The sequence below is a fragment of the Diorhabda carinulata genome, chromosome 8, assembly GCF_026250575.1.
Source record: "Diorhabda carinulata isolate Delta chromosome 8, icDioCari1.1, whole genome shotgun sequence".
In the NCBI taxonomy this organism is placed as follows: Eukaryota; Metazoa; Arthropoda; class Insecta; order Coleoptera; family Chrysomelidae; genus Diorhabda; species Diorhabda carinulata.
The window spans coordinates 7,400,097-7,414,331 of record NC_079467.1 but is presented as its reverse complement, the minus strand read 5'-3'; the positions used below and the strand labels follow the sequence as shown (position 1 = coordinate 7,414,331).

At 32.2% G+C, this 14,235-nt stretch overlaps 1 protein-coding gene across 4 annotated transcripts in view; it reads right to left on the bottom strand.

The window, feature by feature from the left end:
• The window catches only part of LOC130897570 (protein bric-a-brac 1-like), a 61,716-nt gene that overhangs the window by 4,280 nt on the left and 43,201 nt on the right, over positions 1–14,235 (bottom strand). For 2 of the 4 annotated variants that reach the window (XM_057806501.1, XM_057806502.1), the window contains one exon: positions 3,546–14,235. This exon is cut by the window's right edge and continues 22,185 nt beyond it. The exons of the other annotated variants lie outside the window; for them this stretch is intronic. The gene's annotated coding sequence lies outside the window, so the exon portion shown is untranslated. Of the gene's footprint in view, positions 1–3,545 lie in introns of those variants that run through there. 4 annotated transcript variants of the gene reach the window in all.

Genomic DNA, 14,235 nt, shown 5'->3' with positions numbered 1-14,235 from the left:
CATCTTTATTGCTTGTATCTTAATTTCTTGTCTTTTGTTTATTATCAAATACAAAAGGATATGTCAAGATTTGGTTGGAACATTGCTGTAGATCTCTTAGGATGAAAATAAGTTCAACCCAACTGAACTATATCTGAATTCGTCTTGTCAAGTTAGCAGAAGGCGTTAATTTGAATAATCAATAATTTTGCCTAAAAAACAAGTAGGACGAGATAGATGTTCGTAATATTTAGAATGACATATCTGTGGCTCGAACTTACGTTTTGAAATGGATTTGGTCGTTATCAGTAATTTGTAAATGTTTCAAACAACCAACTTACTGTACAAACTTCAGGGTTTCTGCTGACTGGAACTTTTTACAATTTTTTTGCAGAAAATACTTTTGTGTACTCGCCAGAGTTCGTAATAAAATTATCTGTCAATTATTTGAAAAAAAAAACTAGGTAGCATTGCGGCTGGTGAACTGAATAAGTTCATACAAACTTTCTTATAATGACCAAAATTATATTATAATCTTATAACAAACTTTTTGATTGTATACGTTCCCTGACAATACACGGGTTTGTGTTCTAGAACATCGAGAAGTTTGATAGTGAGGAGGATATGGAAGTTGTAGCGAGGCATATATCTGTGGGAATAGGCCAGTGGTTCACAGACATGATCAAAATAATCGAGAAAAGAACCTCCCCCGAGGGAACATAGCAGAGATGTCATTGTAAATTTTGATATATCTGACGAATAATCACTAATATCATAAGAGTTTCGAAAATAATCGATTATTTTAGGAATAACCAGACGTAATCTGGAAAATTACGAGAGCGTAGAGTAGTGGAGTGAGTGGTTTTTTAAGAATCATACGAGTTACGAGTGAAAAATAGTAAACGATTATTTCAATTGCTTAACACGAATATACAATGAATTAATGACAGATCCAAATGATTATATTATTTCTTAATATGGAGGGTAGAGTAGGTAACCTAATCTGTCAGACTATCTTCTGATGTCACAAATTACAGGACATTACCCTACTTTATAGTAAAATGTAAACAAACAACTTAATAATAAATAATATTGTTTCTTTTATGTAAACCTCACTTTATAAGGTAAATAAAATGTGAGTAGCTTCTTAAGTTTGAAAAAAAAAGTATAAGAACAACATGAGAAACGGACTCAAAGAATTAAAGCGGAGCAATATATCAACTCTCAAGATTTAAAAACTATTAACTCAACAGGAAATTGACTTGACAGTGTGTCCTTCTGCACACATGTGCTTAATTTACAATTCGCGTGGCGATACTGTTCTGAATCATCCACCGTACTCTCCTGATCTGGCGCCTATAAACTTCTTTCTTATCGCACCTCCTGTTTTGCGGACGTGTCGGTTATCCAAGGATATTTGATATCCTTTCTGTGATCGATTAAAAGAGGCATTTTTTGGCAGTTTTTAGAAGCTTTATGAACGTTATCAAGTGTGTTGTGTACAGTGGCCATTACTTTGCAAGTTAATAAACATAATATATTTTTATGCTCTGTTTTGTTCCTTTTCCAATGACATCCACCTTGTATATGGTTACATATACAGTAGTAAAAGCACTTGCTGGAATATTGGGCAAAATAAGGAAGTAGATACGATAAACACAAAAACAGAAAGAAAGATTATAAATAAAAAGATGTGACAATTTTTCAATATATTCTTTCATTATATCCACACACTTTTCAGATTGTCTGACATAAGCTTCTAGGCCACTATAAAATATGATGCATCTTTACAGTCAAAATTTTGGTACACTACCTGCTATATTTCATCGTCACTGTTAAATATTTTACCCCTTAACTAGGCCTTCAGCTTTGCGAACAAAAAATTGTCGACCGGGGCCAGATCAGGGCTAGACGGTGAGTGTTCATCTTTGTGAAGCCACATTCGTTTACAATAGCCTTGGAACGCGAAGCAGTGTGGATTGGAAAAATATCGTGTAGTAAGCGCACACCTCAGCTGATTTTTCAGTGGGTTCACAGTACCTAGTATTTGGTTCCTTAAAGTCAATCAAAGGAATACCCTCGTAGTCCCAAAGTATTGTAGTTATTCTTTTTTATGCTTTTCGTGACGTTTCATCACCCGTTACAATTCATCGGATTACACTTTCTTGGTCGGAAAAGCTCTAAAAATCGCTCACAACAATCTACTCGACGCTACTTTTGCACTGCTCTTAGAATTCGAAGCATCCACCTTACACTAATTTTTGTCATAGTTAAATGCTAATCTAGGATCTTTTTGTTTTGGGAATGCCCTTCTGTGGTGTCTCTTGTTTTAAAGTTACTCAAAAACAATTTCTTCCACTAATTCAATGTCTTCTGGATAGTCACCGTCACAGGACCTCCAGCACTTGGGTAATATTCTAACGATTTTCCTCCTCAGCAAAACAGCTTAGACCAATGTTCAATTGTTGAAAATGATGGACACCGTAAATAGCCTCCATTCTGTTTTTGATTTGTGTTTGTGTTAATCTTTCTTTCTTTATTTAAAAATTTTCTAACAGTGCGAAACTCAAATCGATACATTTTTCAAAACAACTTGAATGGTCGTTAGAGTAATACTATAATAAAAGGGATTGAAGCAGCAAGTTTAAACTTTGTGTTAAACTTGCTGAGACTTGTGACTGACGCATGCATAAAGATTTCTGCGAACGCACTCAATTTACTATATGAAGCCAAGAACTTGTGGACCGCACTACTGTGTTGAAGGTAATTAGACCCTATACCTTGAATTATGAAAATAACTATTTTTTATTACTCTTAGTTAAAGTACCTTCATCTTTATTTTTAAGAAATTATAAAACATAATCTTTCTCAGAGGACAAGGATGTTGCCTAGAGAAAACTTTCTTTCAACCATAATATTTATTTATACAATGAGAAAAGAAATTTTTCTGGGAAACTCGCGTTATCCAACAGCACAAAACTAAAATTGAGGCAAATGAAATGAGACATTTGAGAACAATAAAAGGAAAATCGTAATGAGACACAATTAGAAACACACATAAGGAAATATCGAGGAAAACATCAATAATCAATAGAGTAAAAAAGAAGCAGACAAATTAATGAAAACATATGATGGAAACAAAGAAAAGCTAAAAAATTATAGTTATAAATAAACAAAAAAAATACAAAGAGGTAAACCAAGAAGACACTAGATTGATTAGGTCGAAATGAAGGGAAACTTCTAGAGGGAATTAAATTACTTGCCCAGATAGGAAGCACGGAATCCCAATCCAGTGCCTGAAAAGACACAACGTTTAGAAAAGAAGAAACATATACTATTAATTTTCAACGTTTCCCTTGAACACAGTTTTCAAAGTTGAAGCCTCATTTAAATTTTATGTTTGTATTGTATACTTAATGTACCTAAAAAGTTTTGAAGATACCAAGTGGACATTTATTTTAAAGATAGCCGCCCCGTGGAACCATATTGTCAATGCTTTTAGTTAGTGTCCGCTGAATTCAGTTAGATGTTAAGCTTTGAGGTATATTTTCAATTAAAACAGTAAATTCGTAAAAAATTCTAATAAGTAAGCTTCAAAATTATATAAAAAAAGTACGAATACATATATAAATACTAATATTCAGTACATAAAATAAGGTTACTTAATTTAACTAATCAGTGTTTGAAAAATTAAACTTAAGATAATAATTTGTTCACAACAAACAACAGAATACTTTTAATCACAATTTAGTGTATATTTCAACTATAGAGAGAGCTCATCTTCGAATCTACTCCTACGATTACTTCACAAAATAATTAACAATTGTAAAATAAAGTTAATACTTATTAAATAATTTTGACAAAATTATACATGCACTACTGTCAAATTGAACTTTACTGCATTCTAGACGTGGAAAAGAGAAGAGAGCAATCAATGTAGAGAACCTGCTCAAGACCTGTGGCGCTTCATTCGGCTATTTTATTATTTTATATTTTAGTTCATACGTGAGACAAGTAAATTAAATCATTATAATAAATTATTATCATATATACAAAATTATGAAAAAGTAACTAAAATAATAAATTCAAGGTGTTTATTTGTATATTGACACCTTTTAACACTTTATAATTTGAGTATATCGCCATGTATTCCATACTACATAACCATACAGTTTTTGTTGACATTGTTGCCTCATGTAATGTTTTTCTGAAAATTTTCCTTTTAACCAAAATTGTTAGCTTTATTTAAATATGACAAAGTATGATTGTAATCATCCTTAAAAAGACCATTTCTTGTTCTTGTCTGTACATAGTTGAAGTTTGCTCACGTTTTCAGGAAAACATTTATTTTTTTATGAAACTTCCAGACGAAGAGAATATTTTAAAACAGCTTATAACTAGAAATTGAGTCGAGGTATTACTGATATTCTTTAAAATCTTATTAAACACCAAACAAACCGTACTAACTGTTTTATTGTATACACCAGATAAAATATAAACGGGCCTTTAGTTGTTGAGAGTGGGGAAGATCTGTATCTGTGTAGTCTTTAGCTGGGAAATACCTATAGTAGGAAATCCACATCAGCCGGATTGTCCAGACGACGAAGAAGGTATCAGTCTTGATGATAATTCTGATAACGTGCAAAAAATTGAAATTTACCGCAGACTGCTTCCCTAGTTTGGGGAAGCTACCCTTTACTTTGGTCTACCGAATTCAAGCAAATCTGTAAACGTGTTAGGCTAACTCCACGTGTTCGTAAGCTCATCTAACGAGTAGAACTAGTGTCAGTTATGGAAGGTGTATAATCAATCGTCAGAGAGCAAATGGGCTTTCATTACACCTCCGAATCAAAACGTGCAAATATGGAGTAGAGAAACAAAACACCGTGAAAATGAAAATTCGATTATCTACGGGGAAGGTGTTAACCACGTTTTTTGAGATTGGAGAGGTGTCCTACTAGGAAATTTCTTACAAAGACGTCAGTTTCTTCTGCGGTCTTTTAAATCAAGTTGAGCTTAAAAAAAAAACATTAAAGAAGAGATTGTCCCAAACGTGAGATGTTGCTCTTGCACACCAACGACAGGCATCGTACAGTAGACCCAATACAGCAGAAACAAGTGGAAATGAATTGGAAAGCAATTGATTATCCACTTTAAAATTCAGATTTATTGCTATTTGATTTTTTCATGTTTGGACCTCTCAAAAAAGCACTTCGAGGCAATATATTTAAATGGTAACATTCGTGTGTGATGAAGATACACAAGTTACATATTAAGTAACAGCTGACAACATATAACAAAGTGATGACTTCGCGGAAACACAGAAGATAAATAAAAACTGTATTTCTTTTCATAATTCATTCTTTGTTCTAACTTTGCTTAATAAATATATATTGTAATTGTAATTTTTGTTTTTAAAAATCCAAATTCGGAGTTTTAATATATAAATCACGTCACACTTTATTTTACGAGAACAAAATAAGAAGTTACATTTATAGAAATGTAGCTGTTGTTTGTAAAAAATGTTTTTGTTTATGTTACAAAATTGTTTACTGGTGTAGACAGTCAAACCGGTCCTGTTTTTCATAACTTATTTACAGTATGTTATGACCGTTTTTATTGAATTAATTTCTAAGAAGGCGTTTTTATTTCTTCACATTCTAGAACATAAGTTAGTGCATAGTTAAGTCTTAATGGATAATTTATTGAATAGTGAATAGTTTAGTATATAGTGGAAAGTTTAGAGTATCTAGTAAAGTGTATAAATAAATTAAGTAGTGAGAAATCAGTTTAAATAAATAAGGACATTACATTTATATAGAAGATTCGTTTATGTTTAATTGGCACTCATATATCAACTTTTCAGGCCAGGTCTGTTAAACTTACTGTATCGAAAATAATTTAGTACATGTAGGGTTCTCGGGAGACTCATTATTTCTAATTCAAAACGAATATTAAAAGTGGCGAGTTTCCATAGACCTGGCGTTAAGCCTCACATTATATAATTGTCATTTATATTTTTTGTTAATTACTAAAGTAACTCAATTATCTGCCATTTTTTATATTGCGTTTGAAGACGCCCAGAAGTTATTGGCCCTTAACTCCATTTCTTTATGAAGACCAGATTTCGCTCCTGAATAACTTGATGAGGCGGTTCGTTGGAGGCGAATTTCTTCAAAGCAGTCTTATTCATAAAATAGAAATTTAGATACCAATGGTTTATTATGCAACCTCAAAAAAGTTCAAGATATCTATTTAGAGTATACCGCAAGAGCATATGGGTCAAAGATAAATGACATGTTGGTTTTTCGTAATAAGTTTTCTTAATCCCAATAAGACGATTCAGAACAATCCGTGCAACTAGTGTCTGAAGCATTTGACATTTTGCTGATTGCGAACAGATGCAACGCCTCTACATTGGAAATAGCAGACAGGGCTTTCATGGATATTCTGACGAATCAGATCGCTCTAAATAAGATGAAAAACTATTCCATATATGGTAGAGCAAATGATTTTTGGATGGAAATTATCGAAAACAGTAGTCAAAAAACGTGCTGTAACTTCTAATAATTTCTCACGGCAATGCGACTGCAGAGAGTTGATTTTCTGTTAATAAGGAGATTTTAGTTGATAATTTTAAAGAAGAATCACTTATAGGCTAAAGATAAGTGAATGATTCTCGAAAAAAACTTCGTGGATTAGAAATGTAAATTTTTGAAAATATATGATACTCTCTATAAGGCCTACTCAATATATAGCGCAGCACAAAAAGACAAAAAAAGCCGTGAGCAGCAGAGCTCCATCACGAAAGTCGAATTTTTCGTCGAATGAAGAATTTAACTAATACACAAACAAATCTTTCCATAAAATGATTTTATTGGAAATGATATCAATTCTCAATCTCATTTCTTTATATAGAAAATTTGCTATTCCTCAATAACTTTTCATTTCACAAGTTAACTCTCCCTCTCTCGAATGAAAATTCATAATTTCAATAGACCCGGTGGTCTCGACCCCTCTTGTTCAATTCCAATTGACAACAAAGAAAAAATTGTCATAATGACAAGAAATTTCGAAAATGGGAAGTAAAAAAAATCACCCTAGCAACGATCATACTCGTATTATTCATTAAATAGGAGGCGGTCCAGTTTAACAATTACAACGATCAAAATGATTTCGGGCGTTTTGTGCTAGAAGAACTGAAGAAGAAAACTTTGAACTTGAGAAAGACAATTCTTCAACATCACCCCTACTTGCATGCGAAGTTCGAACCCTCTAGTTAAACTTTTTCTGGCAAAAAAATAAGAAAATATAACAAAAATGACCATAAAATGGAGAGGGGTGGAGATGGAAAGTTTCGACATTAGACAGGAAATCATCTCGCAACTAATTGAACCTACATGTGAAATTTCATTTTTCAGTCGCTTTTCGTTTGACCTGCAGAGGTGAGCAAAGGTCAAAAACCACTTTTTTTGCAGTGCGACCCCTCGAAATATTCATTTGTTTTCAACCAAACTCTAATAACATCAATCCGCCGCCAAAAAAGCCATGTATGCTAATTTTGAATCAAATCGGACCCATAGCAATTGCTCGAGAGACGAAAATAAGAATTGTAGCTTAAACAGATATATAGATATATATAGAAACTACAGACATTCGAAAAACCATCATAATCGTGTTCAGGAGGTCTCAAAACATGGGAAAAATGATGGGCCCCCCATTTTTCTTCTAGTCATGCCTACCGTAATAGTCTAATTTTTCTTTGAAAAATTCGACTAAAAAAGCTTGCAGCATTGGAGTAAGAATTAGTTAAATTGAAAAAAATAACTTGGTAGCTTTATTATGCTTGTATTTTCTAAAACAAATATTCATCATCATAAAAGTGTAGTAAATTCACGAAATTTCTACCGGGAAAATATGAAAACTAACCGGGAGAAAGGTGAGAATTTGATTTTCAATTTTTACTAGACACCCTTTTCAATGACTAAAATTAAGATAAGGTTTAAGAAAGCTACAGACAGTTTCATAAAATTGGAAAACATTTCTACTTTCTGGCTCTTAAAACATGACTAGATCTATATGCTAAATATTTTAAAACTATGAAAGAATCTTCAAATGTTCAAAAAGTGGACAGATGGAATAGGTCATGTAACAAATTAAAATGACAACGACGATATGATATAAAACGTCTTGAAACATTTCTGATAATTTTAACAGCCCCAAAAACTATGCTTATTTTTTTCTGCTTAAATTTTGTTTATGAGGAATAATTTGACCCACAAAGTCAATACCAGTGATTTTGTTTTAATTAAGTCGAGATCCAGCAGCTGCAAACTAACTTTGTTAAACATACCGAAGATATCAGTCAAATATTCTTACTATTTTCAAATTTTCTTCAGCTTCAGAGTTTTTTTTTGTGAAAAATCCAATACATATTAAAAAATATCTAAGCAAGATAGCTAGTGGTCTCTTCAAGTAACAAGATATTGACAACTTAGTAAATCTCTGTTTTGAATTAATTATTTTAGATTTTGTTTAGATTACTAGAAGATTCAATTTTTCTCACAAATTGTATATTAGACCATCAAAGTCACGCAGGTTCTCTTAACTGAAAAACCAAACATGAGGAAACATAGTTTTTTGTTGATTGATTCAACAAAAATTTTAGATATATTAATTCCTCCACTACTACATAATTTTTAAACAATATTTTTCTTGCGACGATGATACTATACTAAGATATTTTTATGTATTTGAACAATACAAGTATATAATTCTATTGATTAAGTTTGATACATCAAATTATGTAGGATCATATAAAAATGAACTATTTAATTGCGAACAAAAAAAGGTGAAATGGAAATTTCTATTGCATTCCAACTGATTCAAAAATGGGATGTGTTGCCCTTTCCGTGTCCTTATTATTGTTATCAACATAGAAAATATTAATTATTGTTTTGTATCTTTTGCTATTTTGAATTCCTTGTAGCTTTTTGTGGTACCTATTTATATAAATTTTTTCCTATGATATCTTGCTATGTTGGATAATTCTCGTTCTTATTAATCTGGTTTTCGTTATATAAGGTAAATGATTATTGTATAAATAGGTACCGATATTTAAATAACAAAATTTTATAATAATTTATCACAAAAATTGGAATTGTAACCATGATATGACAAGTGAATCTTTCCCTATATTTAGTAAACTCGATTGTTTAACTTGGATTCTGGCAGAAAAATCAACTTCCGGACCAAAGCATAAATTAAAAAAAAGTAATTTGCACGAATACTATGGATGAACTAAAATAACAGCTACGTAAATGAATACCTTAAATTATATAATAAACTTATTAATTGAAAATGTAAAAGTTGTATGTACAAATTCATATCGCCCCTCTAATACTATAACTAGAAGAACATTTAGAAAAATCAAACTTTATTTTGATAATTAGGTTCTTTCCTAAGGGAGATTGTAACAAATATTTTTATCAAAACATTCTTTTAAATGAACTAAAAACAAGTTAAAGGCACTGTAAATATCATTTTTGTCGGTTTCTTAGATAAAAATTTAATCGGCGAGAATAAGAACAGTACCTACAAGTCCTGAATTTTACAATCTGTCATAGCCATTTTATTTTAAATACCAGACTGCATCAAATGAATATAAGAACAGTACTAATATCACCATATCAAAACGTACAGCTGCGCGAATCATTGAGCATTGAGCTTAAGAACAATACAAGATGTTTGCTCATACACAGTTTAGAGCCAGCTGTTTTAGTTGACTTCCGATGCGTCTTGAGTGTGTATATTATTTAGTGGGATAAATTTTTTTTCAAGTATTTCGCATCTATCATGTTGGTTATTAGCGACGGATTTGGTAATGTAATCATAACTTGTTAACACTGCAGTACTCGCGCGTCATCTGAGGGATCCCTAGACAACAGATTGAAGTGTTACTCGCACATGTTTGAGCCCGCACATTCCCCACTCCCGCTACCTTCCTCCTCTCGTATGACTGTCCAGCCAGTATCAGATTGGTTTCCCTCACTTCAACACTTAGAGAGTTTTTCACTGTCTCATCTGAGATCCCACGCGACTATTTTTGTATCACTAGCAATGTACAATTTTTGTAATGTAATATGTTGTCTTCTTCTACTACTAACTCAGTTTTAGACTGTTATCTACAAATGCAAGTAATGTGTACATTACAGTACAGAAGTTGTATGACTTGGTAATGATGAAGATGTGAAGCAAATTCATAAACACCTCTTCGAAGTGGATAGTGATAGCGAAAGTGACAGGGAAACCACTGTACAGTATGAAGTTGAGGAGGAAGCTAGTGATCCTGGTGAGGAAATAATTTAAGATTCCGAAACAAAGTGGAGAGGAAATTAGTTTCAATGAAGAAACTGAGGACAATTTTTTTGGTGCATGTTGAAAAGTTTACATAGAAAAAACTTTCTACACTGCAGCAAAAAGAACACCACGACATAATTTGCTCACAACACTACCAGTTGTGAAGGGGCCTGCAAAAAATATAAAGGATACTTATAGTACCCAGAAATGCCTATTCACTGATAGAATAATAGAAATGCTAGTAAAATATACAAACCAATTTCTTGTGTCGATCCATGCAATTATGCTCGATCCCGAGATGCAAATTGCATTGATAGAGAAGAAATACTAGCCTTTATTGGTTTATTCTACATAGCTGGGACACATAAGGGAGGAAGATTGAATTTAAAAGATTTGTGGAACGGTGAAGGGTTCGGAGTTGAAATTTTTAGGCTTACAATGAGTCGAAATAGAATTCATACTAGGCGTGAGAGACTCCTAACTGACCGGATTGCTGCAGTGAGAGATCTTCTTCAACAATTTGTGACAAACTATCAGCCTTGTTATTCACTGAGTGCTTATGTTACATTAGATGAAAAATTGGAAGCATTTAGAGGTCGTTGTTCGCTTATCCAGTACATATCTTCTAAACCAGCGAAGTACGGGTTGAAAATTTTCACTTTAACAGACGCAAAAGTTTACTATACTTCCAATTTAGAAGTATATGCTGGAAAGCAACCTGAGGGACACTACTGTGTAAGTAATGAATGTGTCGATGTAGTGAAAAGGGTGTTAGAGCCTATTCGTCTTACTGGTAGTAATGTAACTGCAGATATTTGATTCAGTGACATAACGTTATTAAAAACGCTTTCAGAGAATCATCGTGTATCTTTTGTCGGTACTCTGAAAAAAAAAATAAATGGCATAAGACCTGAGCCTTCTGTGGAACAATAGAAAAAGCATTTGAAAAGAAATAGATAGGGGTAAAACCAATTAATGGGACAACCTACAGGGGCTGAGATAGGCAAAAAATCTCCTGGGAAACTATAACCTCAACCTAAGTAGTAGCAACGATATTAACATGAGTCTTTTCGGTGCAGATTCTGTTGCACAGAGGATAAAGCCTCTATTCACATTCTCCAGAAGTATGGGACACTATGAGAGCATTACACCTGGTATACTAATTTTTTGGAAAGTTTATGATAGAAGAACATAAAAGAGAAGATTTTGTATGCTATTTTTATTTTTGCGATGAATTTGTCGTTCGGCTGGTAGTCCGGTCCCGAGGTGGCAGAACTAGAGAGATTGTACTGTATTTAAATACTAGATACAAATTAATTTTTTGTATTTAAATAAACCATAGCCTTGGTATTTCCATTTGCTTATCAATAAAAAAGGTGACAAAACTATACTTTCAATGTATAGAAGAGTGAAAAAAGGGAAAGCACATCAGGTGACCATTTAAGAAATTTTTTCGTAATTTTGCTTTTTTTTTCACGTTACCTAAAGTTGCAAATTCTTTTTAGATTGGAATGTATAAAGACTCATTTTTTGTAATAAAGAAGATGGTTAGGATGACATAAACCTACTAAATTAGTTAAAGCAAATACAGAAAATTAGATTACCAAGATGTAAACATACTTAAAATATGTAGGGTCGAAAGAATGAAATGGGAAATGGGAAAGAAGTTGAGAAAGTGTCGAGTTGTATACGATAAATAACAGTTCCAAAAACCTTCCAGAATGGCGCAGGTGTAGACAAAGGGTATGGAATGAATGTAATAATTGTAGATGAATTACAAACTATATCGTAGTTCATTATTTAAATTTTCAACAACTTGCGTTTGTACAAAATAATGTAGTAAATATAAGCTAAAAGACATTTACACTGATGCTAATATGGAACCACCCTTATTTAACACATTTTGACGGACACTTTTCATATAGACAGATTGTTCTCTTTCTCCTTACTTTCCATAGCTTAAGAATATCTGTTAATACAAATAAAAACAAGAAATTTTTTAAAAATAATAATAAGAAAGTAAAAAATACAATTGGAATACTAGGTGACTAGGTACTAGGCGAAATTCTTTCCTATATATTTAATACTTATAGTTAGTTGATTCATATTGGTAAATACTTAAAACAAAATACACCGGCCCACATCATTTTCCTTGTTCAAGTTCTGATTATTTTTTTCCACTAATTTGGTAGTGCTGATCACAAAATTATACCTCATTTTATCGTATCACATCAGGTTTTTAAAAAAGTTAAGACATTGGCTATTTTAAATTTTTTGATTAAAATAAATTAAATTTTAGATTTTGGCGCTCTTTTCTTGAATCGTGCGACCTCTCGTGAGAAAATATATTAGTTGCAACAACGACACACCCATTCGAAACAGGTTACATGCAAATAAACCTCTACAGTTACTTTGTTTATAAAGTTTTTACTGAAATTAGCGTGTTTATTTAAAAAAATTTCTTACGTTTTACTTTTAGTGTTCAATAAATTTTATGTATGATTTGTTGTGGAAAAACTGTTAAAACAACAGAATGTCTTCAAGAAAGTGTCATAATAATGCGGATACATTTTGTTATATTTGTGGAAACTTTATGACTTTAAAGCAAAAACAAAATCTGAAAGTAGGAACAAAAAACGTTATACGAAAAAATTTAATTAGTCCTGAAAAAATTTTACTACCTCCGCTTCATATCAAACTCGGTATGATGAAACAGTTCATTAAAGCATTGGATAAAAATAATGCAAGTTTTGAATACCTGTGTAAAAAATTTCCAAGATTATCTGAAGCAAAAATTAAAGAAGGAGTGTTCGATGGACCGCAAATCAGATCTTTGATGGCTGATGAGAAATTTGATACCACAATGAATAACACTGAATCAGATACTTAGCTGGCGTTCACAGATGTTGTCAACAATTTTCTAGGAAATAATAAACATCCCGACTATAAAAATAAGGTTGCAAACTTATTGGATAAGTATCAAAAATTGGGGTGTAATATGAACAGAAAAGTCCACTTTCTAGATTCACATGTGGACTTTTTTCCTGATAATATTGGTGATTACAGTGAAGAGCAGAGAGAAAGGTTTCATCAGGACATAACAACTATGGAGACAAGGTACCAAGTTCGATGGAATGTGATTATGATGGCTGATTACTGCTGGTCACTGACACTGAAGATACTCACAAAAAAACTACACCCAGACGTAATTTTGTCGCGAAACGTAAAAGATGTCACTCTAAAGTCTAAATAGTCCTGTAGCATTGTTTAGGCTCAATGTTTTCTTTGTAAATTTTTTCTTTAAATTTTGAAAAAAATGCTTTTTCCTTCTTTTAAAAAAATCTGATGTGATAGGGCAAATATGTAGGTGTTTTTGTGTTTAAAATAGTATAAATTGGTGATATTTGTGACTCAAATACAAACAACTTTCAAAAAATCTTCATTTGTCGGCCGGTGATATCAACCAACTGTCAATTACGCAGCAGCCTCTTTTGCCTTCAGTCCACATTAATTCCGTAGTGTATTATTATAAATGATATTGTTATGTGTTTTTAGCCAATGTTTATAAAACAGAGCAAGCATCATTGTTGTATGTCTATAACCGATGTTTTTAAAACAGAGTAAGAATCAACGGTTTCGTTGTAAGAAGCAAAAATTACTTGGTACTTTTAGGATGCCCCGATTTTAGCAACTATGCGTGATTTATATTCTGCTCTATAATTATTTTGTCACTTTGAGGAATTTAGAACATTGATCTTTTTACTGTCTACCTACATATAATATTTGCTAATTATTTTTTTATAACTAACAGCGCATTTAATTGCCATAAAGGAATTTTCTCTCCGTATTCTTCCGACAAAAATGATAAGTTATCATTGGAAACTTCGTCTGAAATAT